This window comes from Artemia sp. Qi Xiang Cuo, chromosome 11 (genome assembly GCF_049724085.1).
Source record: "Artemia sp. Qi Xiang Cuo chromosome 11, ASM4972408v1, whole genome shotgun sequence".
In the NCBI taxonomy this organism is placed as follows: domain Eukaryota; kingdom Metazoa; phylum Arthropoda; class Branchiopoda; order Anostraca; family Artemiidae; genus Artemia; species Artemia sp. Qi Xiang Cuo.
In genome coordinates this window covers 27,195,285-27,213,961 of record NC_142804.1, presented here as the reverse complement: position 1 = coordinate 27,213,961, position 18,677 = coordinate 27,195,285, and the positions used below count along the sequence as shown (strand labels likewise).

General features: G+C 35.4%; 1 protein-coding gene and 1 pseudogene across 1 annotated transcript in view; both read left to right on the top strand.

Annotated features, from left to right (window-relative positions):
- The window catches only part of LOC148946825 (cartilage oligomeric matrix protein-like), a 262,924-nt gene that overhangs the window by 85,313 nt on the left and 158,934 nt on the right, over positions 1 to 18,677 (top strand). The window lies entirely within an intron of this gene.
- Positions 1 to 18,677, top strand: part of LOC148946826 (uncharacterized) — a 30,629-nt pseudogene that overhangs the window by 739 nt on the left and 11,213 nt on the right.

The window sequence follows — 18,677 nt, the reverse complement described above, 5'->3', positions numbered from 1 at the left end:
GAAGTTTCTCAATGCTCAGAAGGCTCAATACCTGGCTGAGAAATTCAACAGGATAAGAACAATTGAGTGGCTTAGCCCTCCTTGCAGTCCATAGGGACGTTGACATCTGCCCAGACAAGGTCATCGACATTTTTGCAGGGAAGAAAAATCGTCGCCTGGATTTCGTTTTATAGATATTCACCCTTACTTTTAGCTAAAAAATAAAAATATATATATATATATATATATATATATATATATATATATATATATATATATATATATATATATATATATATATATATATATATATATATAGACTACTTCTACTATTTGGCTTCTTTTTGCGTTCTGTTTTTGCTGTCTCAAAAAAAAAGAAAATTAGCTTGTAGTATTTAACTGTATGTAAACAATTGTCTTTTTTTGCGTTTCTAAAAAAAAAAAAAAAAAAAAAAAAACTTAAAGATACGAAAGCATGCCTAGTGGACGGGTACTCGTTCGTAAGGGGCGGACTAACGGTCTAGAGCTAACGTAATGTTGCTCGAGGATGTTAGACAAAGTCCACAGGAAAAAATCGGGTAACCCCCCCCCCCACCCGAACAAAAATCCTGGATACGGCCCTGATATATATGATTTGAGAAAAGATTCGTGCTTGGTCTTAAAATGGACAAAAAAGGGATATTTAGATGAACCTTCTTAATTGGGGAATTTTTTAATGCGTCGGAAACAAAGCTTCATCAACGGAAGTGATAAAAAGGATAAGTCTCCCTAGGACGTTACACAAATTTTAAACATCTGGAGAGAAAAAAAAACATAAGATGTTTCTGTAGCAATAAAACTCAAGACACCATTTAAAAAAAACTACTTAAATAGCCTTTTCAAAAAAATGTTTTTGAAGAAAGGTAAAGAGCGATATTTAACCTAAGACAAGGAGACATAAATAAATGAATCTTATAACAAAAAGAAAGTATAAATTAATCATTAAGACAATCTTAGGGATAATACAGTAGATATTTCAATGAATGAATATTATGAAGCTTAAAATCTTCTTAAACCAAAATGAATAATCAAAACACTTTAAAAAAAAATCAACAGAAATAAGAAAAGAGCTACTGCCCCTAAAAGTCCTTAAAATGCCCCTGGCCCGATGTCATAGTGGGGAAGAAAAATCCGTGAGAGACTAATTGGTCGTTAGTAATACAACGCAACTGCGTTCACTATGGCTTAGGTTGACAATTTGTTGATTGAGGCTTCTTTTTTTTCTTTTTTCAAGATAAACACTATTCTATGCTTTGTATCCTTAGGCAGAAATAACTTAGAGAGGGGCTGGGGGTCATATCGTCCCCAACGGCCTTGAACAAAATTCGCTCCTACTCGTCCCCTAAAAAAATTTCTGGATATTTTTTCGATTGTAATTGTAACCTATGTGTTCTTTTTTTTTTTTTTTTACATCCTCTAACAGGTTTCCCCTTTCTTTACTTCATAAACAAAAAGTTACTATTATGATGCCTAAGGTGGTGCTCCTTTTAAGGCCAATTAGCGTTAAGACAGAACAGTTTCCTATTTTCAAGAATGAGGTGTAGTCAATTATAAAGCAGTTCTCTTTAGTAAGGAATAAATATGATGCCCTCAAAGCAATGTGGCAAATAGGAAACTCAAAGGCTCACATAATCTTTTAATGTAATGTAGAAAAATAAGTTACAAAATAATGTTTAAAGGAGAAAAAATCTTATTTAAAGCAAAGCTTCGACTCACATTTTTGGCCCTTGTGTTTCAGGAGTCGTTTTAAAAGAATGGGAATAAAAAATCAAATTTAAACGTAAAGAGCGAGGGATTGAGGAGGGGACAGTTCCCCCCATGTACGGAATAAATTTAATTTGTTTTAGGTTTTAATTTCGCTCCTTACTTTCAGTTGAAAAAACGTGTTTTTTATTTAATTTCTGATCTTTTTTTAAATTTTGATGGGAATTCAGCCTCCGTAGGAAATTCCTCTTCCCCTACACAAAAATAAATTTTCCTGCGGGGAATACTCAAATAGATAATTAATCCTGCGTAAAATTCATCCTATAAAAATTCCTCCCGGACAATACCGTCCTCGCTGAAAATTTCCCCCGGACCTTGAAAATTCTCCTTACATTCATTTGAAAACTTGCTTTTCATTTACCTTCTGATTGTTTTTTTTTCAAATTATGCCGGAAATCTCACCTACCGTGGAAAATTTTTCTTGGAAACCGCCCCGTAGAAATTTCTGCTGGTGAAGAATTGCACCACTGAAAAATCCCCCGGCTGAAAAATCCCCCAGCTGAAAAATCCCCTGGCTGAAAAATCTCTGTTCCCAGAAAAATCCTCACAGACAAATCCCTCCTCGCTAAGCATTCCTTCGGAAAATTCCCCCGGAATATTTTCTCTACATGAAAAATTTAGCAGTCAAAGAGAAAGGAGGATAAATTAGAAGAATTCTGTATATGAATCCCGGAAAATTCATCGTGTAAAATTTCCCAATGGAAAATTACATCAGGGAACTTTCATTCCCATGGAAAATTCTCCCGTAGAAAACCCTTCCCGCTCAAATTATTTCTCCCCTCCGAAAAATTTCCGTATATTTACCATTATCAAATACTATATGTAAAAAATGGGCAAATTGCATAACTTACAGCTCCTTCCTCAGGGGATGGGAGTTAGGGATCATGTCACCCCAAAGGCAAAGTTATTCGACCTTTCAACTATGCCGAACCAAATGGCTATCTAAATATTTGATGGGATGCCTTTGACAAAAAAAGGCATGGGAGGGGGGATTGATTACCTTCCAATCTTTTGATCACTTAAAAAGACCACTAGTGCTTTTAATTTCTGTTTGAATGAGCCTTCGCCCGATCTTCTAGGACCATTGGTTAGATACAATAAACCCTGGGAGAAAAAATCATATGTTTGATCTTTCTTCTGGTGAAAAATACTAAATTCCAAATTTGTGTTGGCAGGAGCTGAATCGGTACTTGTCTGATATAGCGCCTATGTTAATTTGTTCATCTATTGGCGCACTATAGAACTGGTTTCTTTCGTTAGTTTCTTTCATCTTAGCGCGAGACAAGACAAACAGAAGTGACAAAATAGATGAAAAATATATTATTTGGGCTATAGATTTGCACTATAGGAGGAAGGGGGATCCCTTTTAATCTATTGTGCACGAGTGTTTTTTCGCCACAAGCCAGAGTGCAACTGAATGTTTATTATCTTCACTTAGTTAAGTGCATGAAACAAGCTGAGAATGTGACTGTTCCCCTTGTCCGGGTTAAACTCAAATCTTGAAGTCCAATTTGGAAAGAAGACCCTGATCGTAAAACCATCACAAATTGTGCTAAACTCTTGCTTCACAACTAGAATACGTTTGGGCGGTCCTTGCGAGGCCAAGTGTTTTATATAAAAAGTAAAACAAAAGGGCAGTTATCACGATATCTTCTTGTAGATCAATATAGTGGTGCTGAGTTTCCTAAAAGTGCAGTACAGTGGAAAGAAGTCATCAATACGTCTAAATTTGATTCATCAGGGACTAGTGATGTTATCCCAGATTCGTCTTGGCTTTGGCATTATAAAAGTATTTTTTTTGTAAGATTGAGTATAGTGTTCATTATCATTTTCAGTGCTTAATTTCTAAATTTTTGCCACCTACAGTTTTGCAACATCATGTTATTCCCGTCTCAACTAAAAGTATTGTTAGTTGTATGCTTAAACTTAAGTCTAAATCAAGTGATCTTGTTGGGATTAGCGCTCACCATTTACGTTGTGATTGTCCGGCACTAGTCGCTCAGCTCCAGTTACTTTTTCAATTCTGTTTATCTTTGTCAATGGTGCCTGATTCCTTCCTTCGCGGAACGGTAACTTCGATTCTTAAACACGGAAGAAACCTTTTTGATTTCAGTTCATATAGGCCCGTCACTGTTGCTTGCAATATTAGTAAGGTTTTTAAATATGTTCTGCTCCCATATATTATTGAACGAGCTGCAAAAGACACTAACCAATTTGGATTTCAACCTCGTATTGGGTGTCAACATGCGCATAAGGTTTTAGCTTCAACTCTTTATGATGCCCAGTCTAAAGGTTATGAATTACATATTTGCGCTTTGGATTTATCTAAAGCCTTCGATAGTATTTGCCATGCACAAATGTGGCACTATTTGTCAGAGTTGGGAGTGAACACTTCTGTCATACATTTACTTAAATTTTGGTATAGTAATTCGTTTCTTCGTTTAAAATCTGGTACAGGGTACTGCGGTAATATACCAGTTCAATCTGGGGTACGACAGGGTGGGGTGCTATCGCCTTATCTATTTAATGCTTGCATTCAAAATGTGTTGTTAGGAATCAAGCCTTCGTATTTTTATAATTTATCTGATGTGTCTTATATTGCGTATGCGGACGACCTGCTAGTTTTAGGCCGAACCAAGTCTATAAATGCGAATATTTAGTTTTCAATCCCAAATCATCTGCTCATAATTTGTCCTGTGGATCCTCAGTAATTCGCAATGTTACGAGTTTACGGTGGTTAGGAATTAGTATTTGTTCTACACTCACTTTTTTACAACTTCAAGTTTTGAGAGATGTTGATGAAAAGTTGAAGATCGGATATGCGAAAATTGTACCTAACCGTGGAAAATAATCACGCCGAGCTTTAGCTAAAATGTATTCCACATATTGTGACCATTCTGTCTTGTTTTTAAGTGGAATGTATTCGTTATTGAATAAGAATGATTTAAGCCAGATTCGTATAGCTTATTTTAGATATTGCAAATTTTTATTGTACCTTCCCACTTCATATCGTAATGCACGTATTATTGAGAAGCATGGTGCTACCGACATTATACAATCGTTTGAATTGCTTAGTAATAATTTGACAAGAAATGCCTTTGTATCCCTAGGCCCAAACCATAATATTATCTGTGTGTTTTTGTCAGTGATTAAGGTTTAAGTTAGCTTTGTTTCTGTGTATTTGATTGATTTTTTTTCCTTCTTAGTGTGCTTTACTCCCCTTGTTTTGTATAAAAGTGGGTTACAAACAAATTATTATTATTATTATTAAAACGTATTAGGCACGATTATTCTGTATATTATGAAGTAAAAACTGTTTTCTAAGTTCACACTATTCGAATACTTTACCCCCACCTTTCCCCCACCTTAATGTGCAAATATATAGCCCAAATTATATAATTATTTCCCCTTTGTTCTGTCACTTCTCTTTGTCTTGTCTCCCGCTAAGCTGAAAGAAGCTAACGAAGAAACCGGTTCTACAGGGCGTCAATGGATGAAGAACTTAACATTGGCATGATGACAGACAAGTACCGCTGAAACTATTATGCTGATCTGATACCTTTAATATGCTGAATCTGATGGTTTGATTTTCATTAAGTTCACTTGACTTTTGGGTATGATTCTTCTCTTTCTCAAAAACCGTGCAAATTTGCTCAGGCTCATTGCTTTTGATGGGTACATTAACCTTATTGAAATTTATATTGCTGACATCAACCAGTTCGTGGTAACGAACTGTAAGTAAGGAGCGACCCGGCTCTATAGTAACCGAAGCTCTAAAAAACGGAATTTTGATACCAATGGATACATCAAAAGAATCAGGTTTTTATGTTAATTTCAAATATATAAGCTTCATCAAGTTTAGTCTTACCCATCAACAGTTACGCGCCTTAGAAAATTTGCCAAATTTTCGAAAGAAAGGGGAACACACCCCCTAAACCTCATAGAACTTTAATGAAAATCACACTATCAGATTCAGCGTATTGTAGAACCCCACTATAGAAGTTTCAAGCTCCTATCTGCAAAAATGTGGAATTTTGTATTTTTTGCCAGAAGAAAGATCACGGACACTGTTCATTTTTTTTTTTCCAGGGGTGATCGTGTCGACCCAATGGTCCTAGAATATCACGAGAGGGCTCATTCGAAGGGAAATCAAAATCTCTAGTGCCCTTTTTAAGTGACCAAAAATGGAGGGCAACTAGGCCCCCTCCCGAGCTCATTTTTTCCCAAAGTCACCCGATCAAAATTTTCAGATAGCCATTTTGTTCAGCATGGTCCGAAAATACAATAACTTTGAGGATGACTTAATCCTCCGCAGTCCCAGGGGGAAGGTCTGCAAGTTATGGACTTTGCCCAATGTTTGTATACAGTAGGTCTATTGGTTATTAGGAAATATACAGAAGTTTTCAGGGGGGATTTTTTCTGGTAGCTGGGGGGGGTGTTGGGGGTTACGTGGGAGGATCTTTCCCTGGAGAAAGTTTTCAGCGGGCAAGGGACATTGCTATGAAAAGGGCGCCAGATTGCCCAGCATTATTTAAAAAACGATCAGAAGCTAAATTAAAAAATAATTTTTTCAACTGAAAGTAAGAAGTAACATCAAAACCAAAGACGAACAGAAATTATTACGTATATGATTTGGTTCGCCCCCTAGTCATTACCTCACTCTTTACTCTAAAATTTTTTGTACTTCCATCAGAGCTATTTATTCTAATTAACGGCATTTGTAATTAAGGGGTCATTCTTAAAGAATTGGAACAAAATTTGAACTTTAGCGTAAAGAGCGAGGTATTGACGAGGGGGCGAACCCCCTAATATACGTATTGTATTGTAAAATATACAAATATAGAAGTTTGTTACGTAAGTTAATTCGTGAGTTATGTCAAATCAAAATTTCGAGAAAGCCATTTAGTAAAAAAAAGAGTAAATTTAATATGCAAATTTTGTTTTATTTATTCATGTACTGTGAGCCAAAATGAAAGCTGCATTAATTAAAAAAAAAAAAAAAAAAAAAATCCAAAATCAAGTTTAAAAAAAAACAACTTTTTTTTTTAAATAAAATTAAAGAGCAACATTAGAACTTAAAACGAACAGAAATTATTCCTTATATGAAAGGGGATGTCCCCTCCTCAACGCCTAGCTCTTTACGCTAAAGTTTGACTCTGTCTCACAACTTTATTTTTTAAAACAATAGAACTTTAGCGCAAAGAACGAGGCGTTGGGGAGGGGAAGGGACAGCCCTTTCATATACGAAATAATTTCTATTCGTTTTAAGTTTTAAAGTTGCTCCTTACTTTCAGTTAAAAAAACTTGTTTTTCTTTATTTAATCAGTATAAAAAGCCAATTCTTTTGATGAAGTAATCATTACCAAATTAATTTGTATTAGAGTCTTGGTTACTATTGGGCCAAGTTGCTCCTTACTTACAGTTCGTTACCACGAACTGTTTTAAATGTTTAAGTCTGGTTACCACGTTGGTTAGTTAAGTGTCACGTGCCTCTCACGAACACTTTCAGATACAGGTTTCATCCACAGTTTTGGAATGGTGTCTTGTTTGACAGATTTAGAGGTTTTATGGGCAAAATTTCCCACGAGTCTCACTTTGTTATGATATTGTTTATTGCAGGTGCAACAAAGCCATTGGAACCAGAATTTGAAGGGCCAATAGAAAATGTAACTGTTCCATTAGGAAGAGATGTGAAGCTCTCTTGCAGGGTGAAACACTTGGGATCCCATAAGGTAAATTATTTATTGATAGTTGTACTTGTACCGTAGATAAAATAAAACAGTATGGCCAGTATGCACTTTCGTAGAGGAGATGAGGTATTATACAGCGTAACACGTATCTGGCAGTAGTTAAGTATCGCTTTGAAATGTGGGTTAGGTGGAAAAAGTGGTTTAATCTCGCATTCTAGGGCTATAATGAAAGACATTACCTAAGATGCCTAGGTAATGTTTTACTTTTACAGATGAAGGTTGATAGATACTCCAAAATCGTGGTTTTCAGCCATATACATTGGGCCCAGAACACGAGATCACTCACGAATGGAGTTGGAGGAGGGCAATAGAAAGTATTCAAAGAGGATTAAAATTTCATGGGGGAGTAAAGAGTTTAGTTTCCAACATGTCGGGGTGAAGGAGATGTTATTATAGCCAGTAGCGGATCCAGGATTTTAGGAAGAGGGGGGGGGGAGACTCGTTGCGAATAATTCCCATTCGAAATTAAGCCTAACGTACCTTATTGATATTGAAAGTTGCATGCATCTGCTTCTATCCGTCATTTAGCTGTCGGTTCTGTAAAGCTATCCACAAAAATACATTCATAGAAACACTATCAATTTATATAACAAATTCTCGCCTCGTATTTCCACTATTAGCAAATCTATCAATAATACTTTCTACACTTATGTCAATATCACGGTGAACATGAAGAAGGGTAAGTCCGGTGAGTCTGTCCTCTGTTATTTTATTTCTGAGCCACCTTTTAGTATTCTCAAGGTAGAATAACTTCGTTTAAGGGATGCAACAATGACAAGTAGGGTCATGAGAATCTGCAAGAGTACTGAAGTATTTCGGAAAATATCAGCATGGCAGTTCTGTTTCTGTAAAGTTTCCCCTAGTATTTCATGTATTCTACTTGTGCGTGCATTGCTTTCTCGCAGACGAAGCCACCGAGTTTTCCATATTGTCGCTTCTCCGGCCAGGGCAGATTCACAAACCGATTGGGAGGAGAAACCCATTACTGACCAGTATCGCTGTGACAAGTCATGAATCGTATTAGCGAATTGTTGTTTGTTCGTTTCTATACAATTTATTGGCAAGAAAATACTGAGCTTAAAAGTATCCAGTGTTTCAACGGAAAAACGGCTTTCTAAGTCTGAAATGATTGTGTCCAACAGGGGAATAAAAACTGACCGTCTATAATATTCCTCGTGTGAACTGAATGGTACATTAATCCGATTTGTTTGCTTTTTCGCTATCCTTGGGACTGTTATTTCTAAACCTAGCTTGGTTGCCACTTTAGTCACCTCGTCAAATTTGTTTTTAAACTCGCTTTCACTTTCCCGACGCTTGACTTGCAGCTGGGTAAGAAGGTCCTTAACATGGCTTGCTGCAGACGCAAGGTCTAAGCTCTTCTTCTGAAATAGCCGACTGAGAGGTAAAATTAGTCCAGATATGTTACTAAGAGAGTAAATGGTTACTATCAGGTCGGAGGACGTGACAGCAGTCAATAAGGATTTTGCTTTTGCTCCAGTTGTGCATTTTGCCCAGCCGCTGATGATCTCAAGAGCTTCCACTATCTTAGGGAGCTCTACCACAAACTGCATTAAGGAATCGTGCCTTTGGATCCAGCGCGTTTCACACACGCCAGTTAGTTGTGCTTTCATTACTCTGGTTAAAACTTTAATTGCGCTTTGCAGAAGCACCAAAAAAAGCAACTATTTTTTTTATTACTCCGATGGAGTTTCTAACAATCTGGATAGAAGAAGTTTTTGACATGGAAAGATTTAGAGCATGGTTGAAACATGGGCAACGCAGGACATTCTTTGCTACATTTTGAACTTCTTTTACAGCTCCACAATGTTCTGAAACCATCATAGCACATCCATCAGTGCCTTTGCCCACACAATTTTCCAAGTCTAGCCCAAGAGATCGAAGAAAATCCAACACAAAATTTCAAGCGTTTCCCCTTTAATGGTCGGTTCGAAGTTTCCAATGCTGTCCGAGTAACATGTTTCGTGTAGGTCTAAAAAACCAACGAAATCTTCACGTCTTGTGCAATTGTAATTGTAGCAAAGGGCAATACTCAGTTGTGACTTGTGTGACACATCCGTTGTTTCATCAACAACCACACAGTAGAACTTGGCAGATTGAACTCGTGCAACAATTTCTTTAAGAATCTCTTTGGCACAACAATCAATTAATTCATTCTGTGTTGTTTTGCTTATATAAGTAGCATTTGCACCTGAGCTTTCCAAATGTTGTTTTAAAGTGATATCGCCACTATTTACACGGTACCTTAGAAGTTCTCGAAAGTTCCCTTCGTTTGTCAATGGGTCCTTTTCTGCCAATAATTCTTCATCATCTCTATGACCACAAAGAGCAATGTTCTGTTGACCCAAGAAAACAATTGACTCTACAATTGGCTTTAATCTCGCTCTATTTTCCTGCACTTGTTGGCTACGTAGCTGGTTTACAAGGCTTAAAATGTTGGTTTCAGGGTTGTCATTTTAGAAGGAAATGTATGCCTGCGTCAACTGAATCGCGGTGATACTGATTATTTTCATGAGACACCAAGTCACCGTCTTTTCCAGTTAGCTTAGAAAAAGTCACGAGGGGCTTCATTACCAACTTTTGCAATTGATTGAAGCCTCCAACCCCTCGAACGTTAAACAAAACACAATATTTACAGAATACGCCCCTCATCTTATTTGAAAATACTAGCCAGTGAAATTCTTCCAAGCGAGTACGATTGAAAAATCTCTTTTCGTCCCTGCCCTGCTTCCTGTGAACTGAATAGGGGAAGCTGTAGCTAGACGTTGGAATCCACGGGTTCTGAAGCAGTTGATATCGCGTACGATCATCCAGTTTTTCAAGTCTATCGATATAGCTTCCGATATCTTTTTCGCAGAAAGTGCTTATATTTTCGATGTTTGTGTTAGGCTTGGGGCTACACTCTTCAATTAATGCTAACGAATCATACACAATCTCACTATTAGTAAAAGCGTTGGAATCACTACTAACACTTAAACTCTCATTATTTCTATCTTCAGTTACGGCGTCCACTCGCCTAGCTTTAGCTTCCGAACCAAAAAAGTTGTCGAGAGTTATCTGCTTTCGCTTCGACATCATAAATGGTTAATATTATCCAAAAATTGTATACTTTTCAAACCCTCCTAGAATCGTGACTAACCCTAAGGCGTATGTGTTATCGGAGTCATTTCAAGATTTTTGCTTAGTTATTGAATAAGAAACAGGTTTTGACGCGCACACTTTTTGAAACTTCAACGATTTACGAAATGACAAGCTTCAAAATGCCTTGTAAGTTTGGGTGACACCAAACACTCTAGACAATTCCCTAAAGACTTAAGGCAGACAGACCAAGTGTCGTCCGATCCTTTTCAAAGATGCCTTGATCCAAGCGTTGATATCACAATCAAGTCACAGAAAATCTAATGATAGAACTTTTTGCCCAAGCAAGGGGGGGGGGTCATCGCCCCCCCCCCCCCCCCTGGATCCACTACTGATTATAGCTATCTTGGCCTCGGAAGTGGCACATTAAGTATCGCTCGTGCATCTTCAACAAAGATTTTTCGTTATAATTTTACAATAAAATCTCCTTCCACCTATTTGTAATCGTGTGGAAAGGCTTACAGGAATTTTAATCTAAAACTGCTCGATTCATAAAATTCAAATTCCGAAGGGTTATGTGCCTAAGGCACTCCTCCTTAAACTATGTTTAACTGCTCTGTGTAGTTTGTTGTACTAGTTGAAATCATGATTTTGCATGTCAAAATGGAAGGGGAGAGATCTTCAACCATATGCATTGTAGTGAATTTGTCTAAGGACGATTAGAGGTGGCATGGGGAGGGGGATGCAAGACTGCAAGGCAGTTCAACAAAGAAACAACGGAAAATACGGAAACTAATATTAATATACCACATTTAATTAATAAAAAGCTGGTATGAACGTTCATCAACTGACAAAATATGGTCCGGTTTAGCTCTACAACACCATCCTCTGTGCATAGCTTTTCATGGGTTTTGTGAAAAGCTAAAAAAAAGACAATTCAAAAATATCAAACATGCGGAGCATCTTTTGAAACATGAAGAAGAAAAAACGAAATATCCAGAACAAGCGGCTGTTCAGCAAGTTTTTGATGATCCATGAATCTTGCATTGAAAGAAGAATCTTGCATTGCTGTTGCACGATAATTTTGTGTATAGCCTTTCAAAGTAAATATTTTCTTAGGACAGTTCAATTAATTCAGCCATAGAATAGGGAATAAAAAGATTTCCAAGGTGACAGGAAGTCCCAAGAGATATTTTGATCCTGACCTGAATATTAACAGATACTGCAGAAGCTTGAAACCAATATGATTGCTTGCAAGAAAATGCGTTAAATATAAAATTTATTCAACGCATATTGAGGATGTACCGAATTTCAGTCTTTTGCAGTAAATTCATCGTCTCAGTAATTTCTGATTGTAAATTGACATTGATGGAAGTAAATAGTGATTTTTCAGATGATGTTACATTGAAAATCAGAAAATATCATACGATTATACAATTATGGATTATGACATGTAAGAAATCACTGAAAGTCTTCTTTATTCACTTGTCTCCTTTCAAAATTTAATCAATACATTTTTCATATATCTAGTACTAGTATTGCAAGCTGACAAAATTCCTGTTCTTTGTTTGTTTTTATTCGTCTTTTTTTAATAGTTGACCAGCTGAAAATGTTTGAAGGTGAGATGGGAGCTATGCTCGTCTAATCTTTCTTGTAAATCTGAGTAGTTTGATCAAAGAACATTCGAAATTTAAAGTCTTTCATCTTTTTGTTTCTTAAGACAGAAAAGTAGTTGGAATCCAACAAAAATTAGCAGTTTTTTAAGTCTATAAGGTTTTTACATATTCTATAAAATCTTACAATTACAGTAAGAGCTGGATAACAGTCATTTTGTCTTATCTGAGGATTTTTGTGCTCTTTTTAAGTTTATAATTGATTTGTACTATCATAAAATCATAAAAACTATTGTTTTCAAATTTGGGTACACTAATTAGTGGGGTACTTTTTATCCGTTACTTTTTCTAATGTTTAATACATTATTTCCTTTGTTTTTAATCAAAAATATTTCCCATATTCCCAATATAAAACTTTTTTGGAAAAGAAGTTTTTCAAAAAAAAGTAAAGAGCCATAGAAAACCAAAGACGAAAAATCAAGTCCTATAATAATTCGAACTTAAAACGATCTCACATTGCATTCAATGAATAAACTAAACCCGAAACAGACATAAATTAAATAAATAATCACATCGAACACAAAAATGAAATATGCTCATATTTATGAATTAGTGAATTATCAAACAAGTAAAATCAAAACAAATGATCAATTCAAAGTTAGAATTAACACAAACTACTACACACAGGAGAGGGCTAATACCCCCTCCTCTAAACCTTCTAAAAATAATTGTCATATATGGATTATTCTGAAAACTTTTGAACAGTGTATGTATTTTGAACAGTGTTCCTTAATTTAGTCAAAACATTGATAAAAAAATAAATAAAATTTCAAATCGAGATGAATGGAAAGACCTAATAAAAACAAACTGGATGTTTAACATAGAATGACATTAATTCCTGGAATTTTCTGAAATGTAAAATTCAAGATTTAATCCAACAGCATTTTTTGTTTTCAGTGTTGTAATTATAAAAAAAAAATTAAAATATATTTTGTTCAGGAAAGCGCAAATGACAAAATAGGCTTGAGAAGGTTTTAAGGGGGGAGTAGCCCTAATCCTGTTTGGAGTAGTTTCTGCTCTTCTTAAGTTTACCTTGATTCTTGATTTTAATTTTTCACTTGTTTTAGGACTTATTTGTTCATCTATATCAGTGTCTGTTATCTTTATGGTTGATATAATTATTTGTTTAAATTTTATTGCGCTTTAAGTTTCATTTATTGATCAATTATAATTTCTGGCTGCTTGAGGTTTGAATTATTATGGAACTTTATTTCTGTTGGTTATACCTTTAGCCATTTCTGAGATTTCACAGGTATGCCCTTTTGACAACCTTTTATGCACATAGTGTGTTTTTATTTATTTCATCCTCTCTTGGGCAATCCTTAAAAGTTTCAACTCATTACCCTTAGCTGTTTCTGAGATATTGCAGATACACCTTTTGACAATCTGGATGCTCATATTGTATTGTGATTTAGTCCAACAAACTGTCAACATTCCCGGAGTGTTTCAACTTAAAATTCCTAGCCGTTCCTGAGATATTGCAGATACACATTATTGACAAACTGGAGACACATAGTACTATTTTATTTAGTTCAACATCTCCCTCATCATTCCCTATAAGTTTCAACTTAGTAAGCTTAGACGTTCCTTAGATATTACACAGATCCCCTATTTCAACTTTGAAACATATGTTGAACTATTTCCAGTTGGTATTATTTACAGCCCTTTTCCCAGGGCCTTTGGCGGCTAGGCTACCCCCACAGGCATATTTACTGAGCTTTCGAGTATTTTTAACAAAATGGCTATTTTAGTATTTAGATTATTAACTGAAAAGGAAAAGGGAGGGGACTGGCTGTTCTCTAATCACTTTCGACTCTTAAAAACAGCACTAAAGTCAATTTTCAATTGAATGAGCCCCCTACAAATTTTTTGCGACAATGCCTCCTTTAAGAAACGGTTCTGTGAAAAAAAAACAAATAAAAAAAACATTGAAGGCATAAGGAACTTTACTATAGGCTATACTAGAGTATAGTCATCAACTAACCCAAAATAAACTTTTCAAAAACAAAATTTCTGAAGAAAAGTAAAGAGCCATATTAAAACCTAAAGACGAGTAGAAATTGTTGTCGGTGAATAAATAACACCGAAAATGAACAGAAAATAAAAAGAATAATCAAATCATGCTTAAAGGTAAAAGCTGCTATTGTAGATGGTTAAATAAACTTATAACCAACAGAAATTAAAACGAATAGTCCAGAAAACCTGAAACGAACAGAAATTACTAAAAACAAGAGTTATGCCAATGTCCAAATAATTTTCTATGGACCACATTTCGCTTTTTGTTCGTTCTTGGTTTCATTTATCCACTTAGGGCAATTTCTTGTTATTTTTAAGTTTGGATTTTTATATGACGTTATATCTGCTCGTCTTAGGTTTTAATCTGGCTTTTTACTTTTCTTTAAAACACCTTTTTGGCAAAAGCTTTTATTTCGGTTAATTTCTGTTCGTTTCTAATCGACATAGTTTTATAGTTGGTGGAAGAGAAAGGCAGTTTTTAAAATGTTAATTAAGTTTTTCTTTTTGAAAATTGAAATATTGGATTGTAATGAATATTTTGAAAAAATTGAACATTGAGTCTAATTTTTTATCACTAACAGTTTTTCCAATAAATTTTTTATGATAGGCTTGTTTAAAATTTTTGATGAGCCCCAACGCCTATCGTGTTGACACCCTTTAGAATAAATATGTCTTAATCCAGCATTATATTGTAAGAGTACCCGATGGGGCGCTGACTTCCCTTCACCTGGTGTACATCTCAGAACACCACCTGTGCTACACAGTTCCACCAGGTCTAGCAAAGGTTTGTCACACTTGGCAAATCTCCAAAAATGCTTGGTAAGCTCTCCAAAATACTTGGAACAGTTCCACCATGCTTGGCATAATCCATCTGGTGCATATGATTTCTAAGAAAGTGATCCATCGAGAATCTAAGTTTATGACTTTAATCCAGTAAAGGGTGAACCATGGTCCAGAGACGCAAAAAATAATCTTATAAAAAAATAGCAAGTGTGAAATGTTTACCATTTTTTACCAGTAAGTAATGGGTTGCCACTACCGCTGCAACCTTGATAAAAGACCATCAAGTCCCATACTAAGAAAAAGAAAGTGGCTACAACCATGATATTTCGCATCGAAAGCAATTTTTCCGTTTTTTTTAGCACGCTGCTAGCAGGACCCTGGAATATCAGAGAGCTGTTTTATGGGTTCATTTTAAAGGAAATTGCTATATCGAACGCTTTTGTAATTAACAAAAATAATTTTTGTTATTACAAATGTTATTAACATCACCTTGCACACGAAGGTCCAAATAAGATTTTACTTTTAACATTCTTATATCAGAGTTGAAGCGGTAGTAGAAACCTAGTAAGAGACGATCACGTCCCATAGTAAAAAATATAATAACTTCTAATTCCTAAGAAATAGTGTAAGATCGAATCGAAACACAAAGTACACTATTAGAACCCTCTTGTTCGAAACCCCTATATAGGAAACTTACAATAAATGGCTTGAACAAGAAGGTAAATCCATTATCTTGAAAAACAAGAAAGGTGGCTGAAACTGCGATATTTTGCATCGAAGGATTCAGTTTTCTCGATTTTTTTTTCCTCAGCTAGCAAGGCACTGGAACATCATACAGAGCTGTTTAATGTCTCATTTTAAATGAAATCACTATACGTAGTCGCTTTTATAATTAACAAAAACAAAATTTTAAACAAAATCAATATTTTTACAAAAACTGTATTTTCATATACAAGATGGTGAATGACGTCATAATCGTAGGTTGAAACCATTTATAGCGTAAAAAGTAAAACCAACATTATGATGTTAGCTCCAATATTATATTAAATAAAGAATTATAGCCCATAGTAAGTCATTGTATAAAGGATCGGTATAGTTAATTATCGATGGTAATTATGTAAGTTTCATCTGTATCATGGCTATAGGAATAGCTCAAACCTAGTAAAGAATAAACCATGCCACATATTGGACTTAGCTAGGTGCCTGATTCTCTGAGGTTCGTCTCTTACTATTCCAAATAAGTAAAAGCCATTGGCATTTTCCTGTTTGTACCTTTATTTGAAAATATGCTTCTCGTCAAGCCTATTACATAAAGGATCGAGATAGTTCATTATAAATGGGGAATTAGTGATAAAAGACAGATGCATGGAAGGGTGGCATCATATGCGTATACGGTTGATTATATTAAAGAACAAACTATAGCCCATAGAAGCTGAAACATTTTTTTTATCTAAGGACGAATCAAAGAATGAGTAGGGGCATGAATCAATATAACCGTATATGATACCTAAATTGTTTGCCTTAATTTAAATTCTGTTGGTTATCTGTTGGTAATTGTTAACTATTTAGTAAATAGCGAATGCTAAATAGCTCCTGTTGAGAACTGATTTAACCACACTTTTTTCCATAGTCGATTATGCCGTTAAGGCCCCCTTTTTGCAGTATACTTATTTTGAAAAATCACGTTGATCGGAGGGAAAAATAATCTTTGGCCCGTTTTTCGATTTCAAAAATCGGTAGAAGGGCCTTTCAAACGTTTGAAATAAAAAACTCTGGATATTCTTTTCGGTTTTTTTTTTTGGGGGGGGGGGTGACATAATATGTCTCTCCTTTCTTGGACATTAACCTGGGCACCAAATTTCTCTAGAAACAGATTGAGTGATAGAAATAGATCAACTCCTACTACTAAATTAATATAAATTTATATCATATTTACAAATTATAGTTTTTATGGGAAGGGGTAGGTCTACCATGTTGACGTCAAATTTTAACTTTAGGGAGAGGACAAAGAATAGCTAAACATATTTTGTTTCAAATCTCCCTAAATGTTTTGAGACTTAAGGCCCTTGTAGGACTAGAATCTATTCACATTGAAGTAGCAATGTAAAAAAGCTGTTTTTATCCGGGATAACAAAATAAGGCAGTCGCGTTAACTCAAGAACAGCTTGGGTGATCGAGTTGAAACTTTCAGAAGGTTTCGGAAGGTCAATTGTACCTGAAATTTTGACTTGAGACTGGGACAGAGGTAAATATAAAGACAAAATTTGTATCCCGGATATAAAGATAACACATCTACAATACCCCAGGCACAGCTTAGGGGATGTGATTGAAACTTTCAGGAAGTGTGCGTTTGTGTGTATGTGGGGGGGGGGGGGCAAGGGGATTCAAATTTTATGTTATATTCGACCAACAAGAAATATTATGTCTCTGATGAACCTAAACATTTTACAACTATTAGCTCTTATGGAAATTATAACCCATTCTTGTCTAAGCAGGGAGGTAAATAAAAAAAAAAATGTATGATACGATGCTGTCAAGATAAGGCTTCCGAAGTATCTCCAGTAAAGGTCTGGGTATCATGTTTAAGTTATCAGGGAGTAATAGGCACGTCAAATTGACCTCAAGTTCTGTCTTGGGGAGAGGGGCCAGGGAAGGAAGAGCCAAGATTTGTTTTTATATGATCCACCCAAAAGTTTTTACGCTTTAAGCTTCAATGAGACAAATGATATTATTGGATGCCAGATGATCAAAATAACTCATCTGTGATATCCTGGGAACAACAGTGGAGATTAAGTGAAAAGTTTCTGGGAGTTTGGGGTCCGTAAGGGAACTTCAAATCTTGATTTGGGAGGAAGATGGCAAAGAGGGATCTCCGAATTACTTAAAAGTTTTGGTACTAATAGCTAAAACTTTTGTCTCATAATAATTAATTTTTGTCTCAGACATGCTATCACTAGAATTGTATTTCGCTTTTTTACTTTATTTTTTTTTCTTATAGAAGTTTTGGTGAAAATTTGTACAAGTACTAACCGCTTGGTAGGTACCAAGTTCAAAAATTAGAATACCAATTTCATATCACAAAAAAAAATTATGTCATCTTTTTCAGGTTGCTTGGATATTCCTTGAAAGTTCGGCCATTTTAACTGTTCAAACTCACGTAATAACAAGAAATCCTAGAATAAGTGCTACGCACGAGGAGCATAAAACCTGGAATCTTCATATTTCTAACATACAGGAAAACGATACCGGTAGATACAGCTGCCAAATCAACACTCCAATAGTTAAAACACAAGTAGGATACCTTAAGGTAGTTGGTGAGTAGTAGATAATCTCTTTTTGTACAGAAAATGATGGTAAAAGACATGGGACGGGTAAGAATGGCTTTTTTTTTACACCCATTCCCCGAAGATACCTATGAAAGGCAAAAATAAATTTCAACAACATGACCCAATTTACTGTAAAAAAAAACGGTTTTTTTTTATCTTTCCACCTCTGTAAAAAGAATCGTTCAGTGCTTGAGGAAAGCATCAAATTTGATGTAAATATACTTTCAATCACGCTGAACATTTCTGAAAGT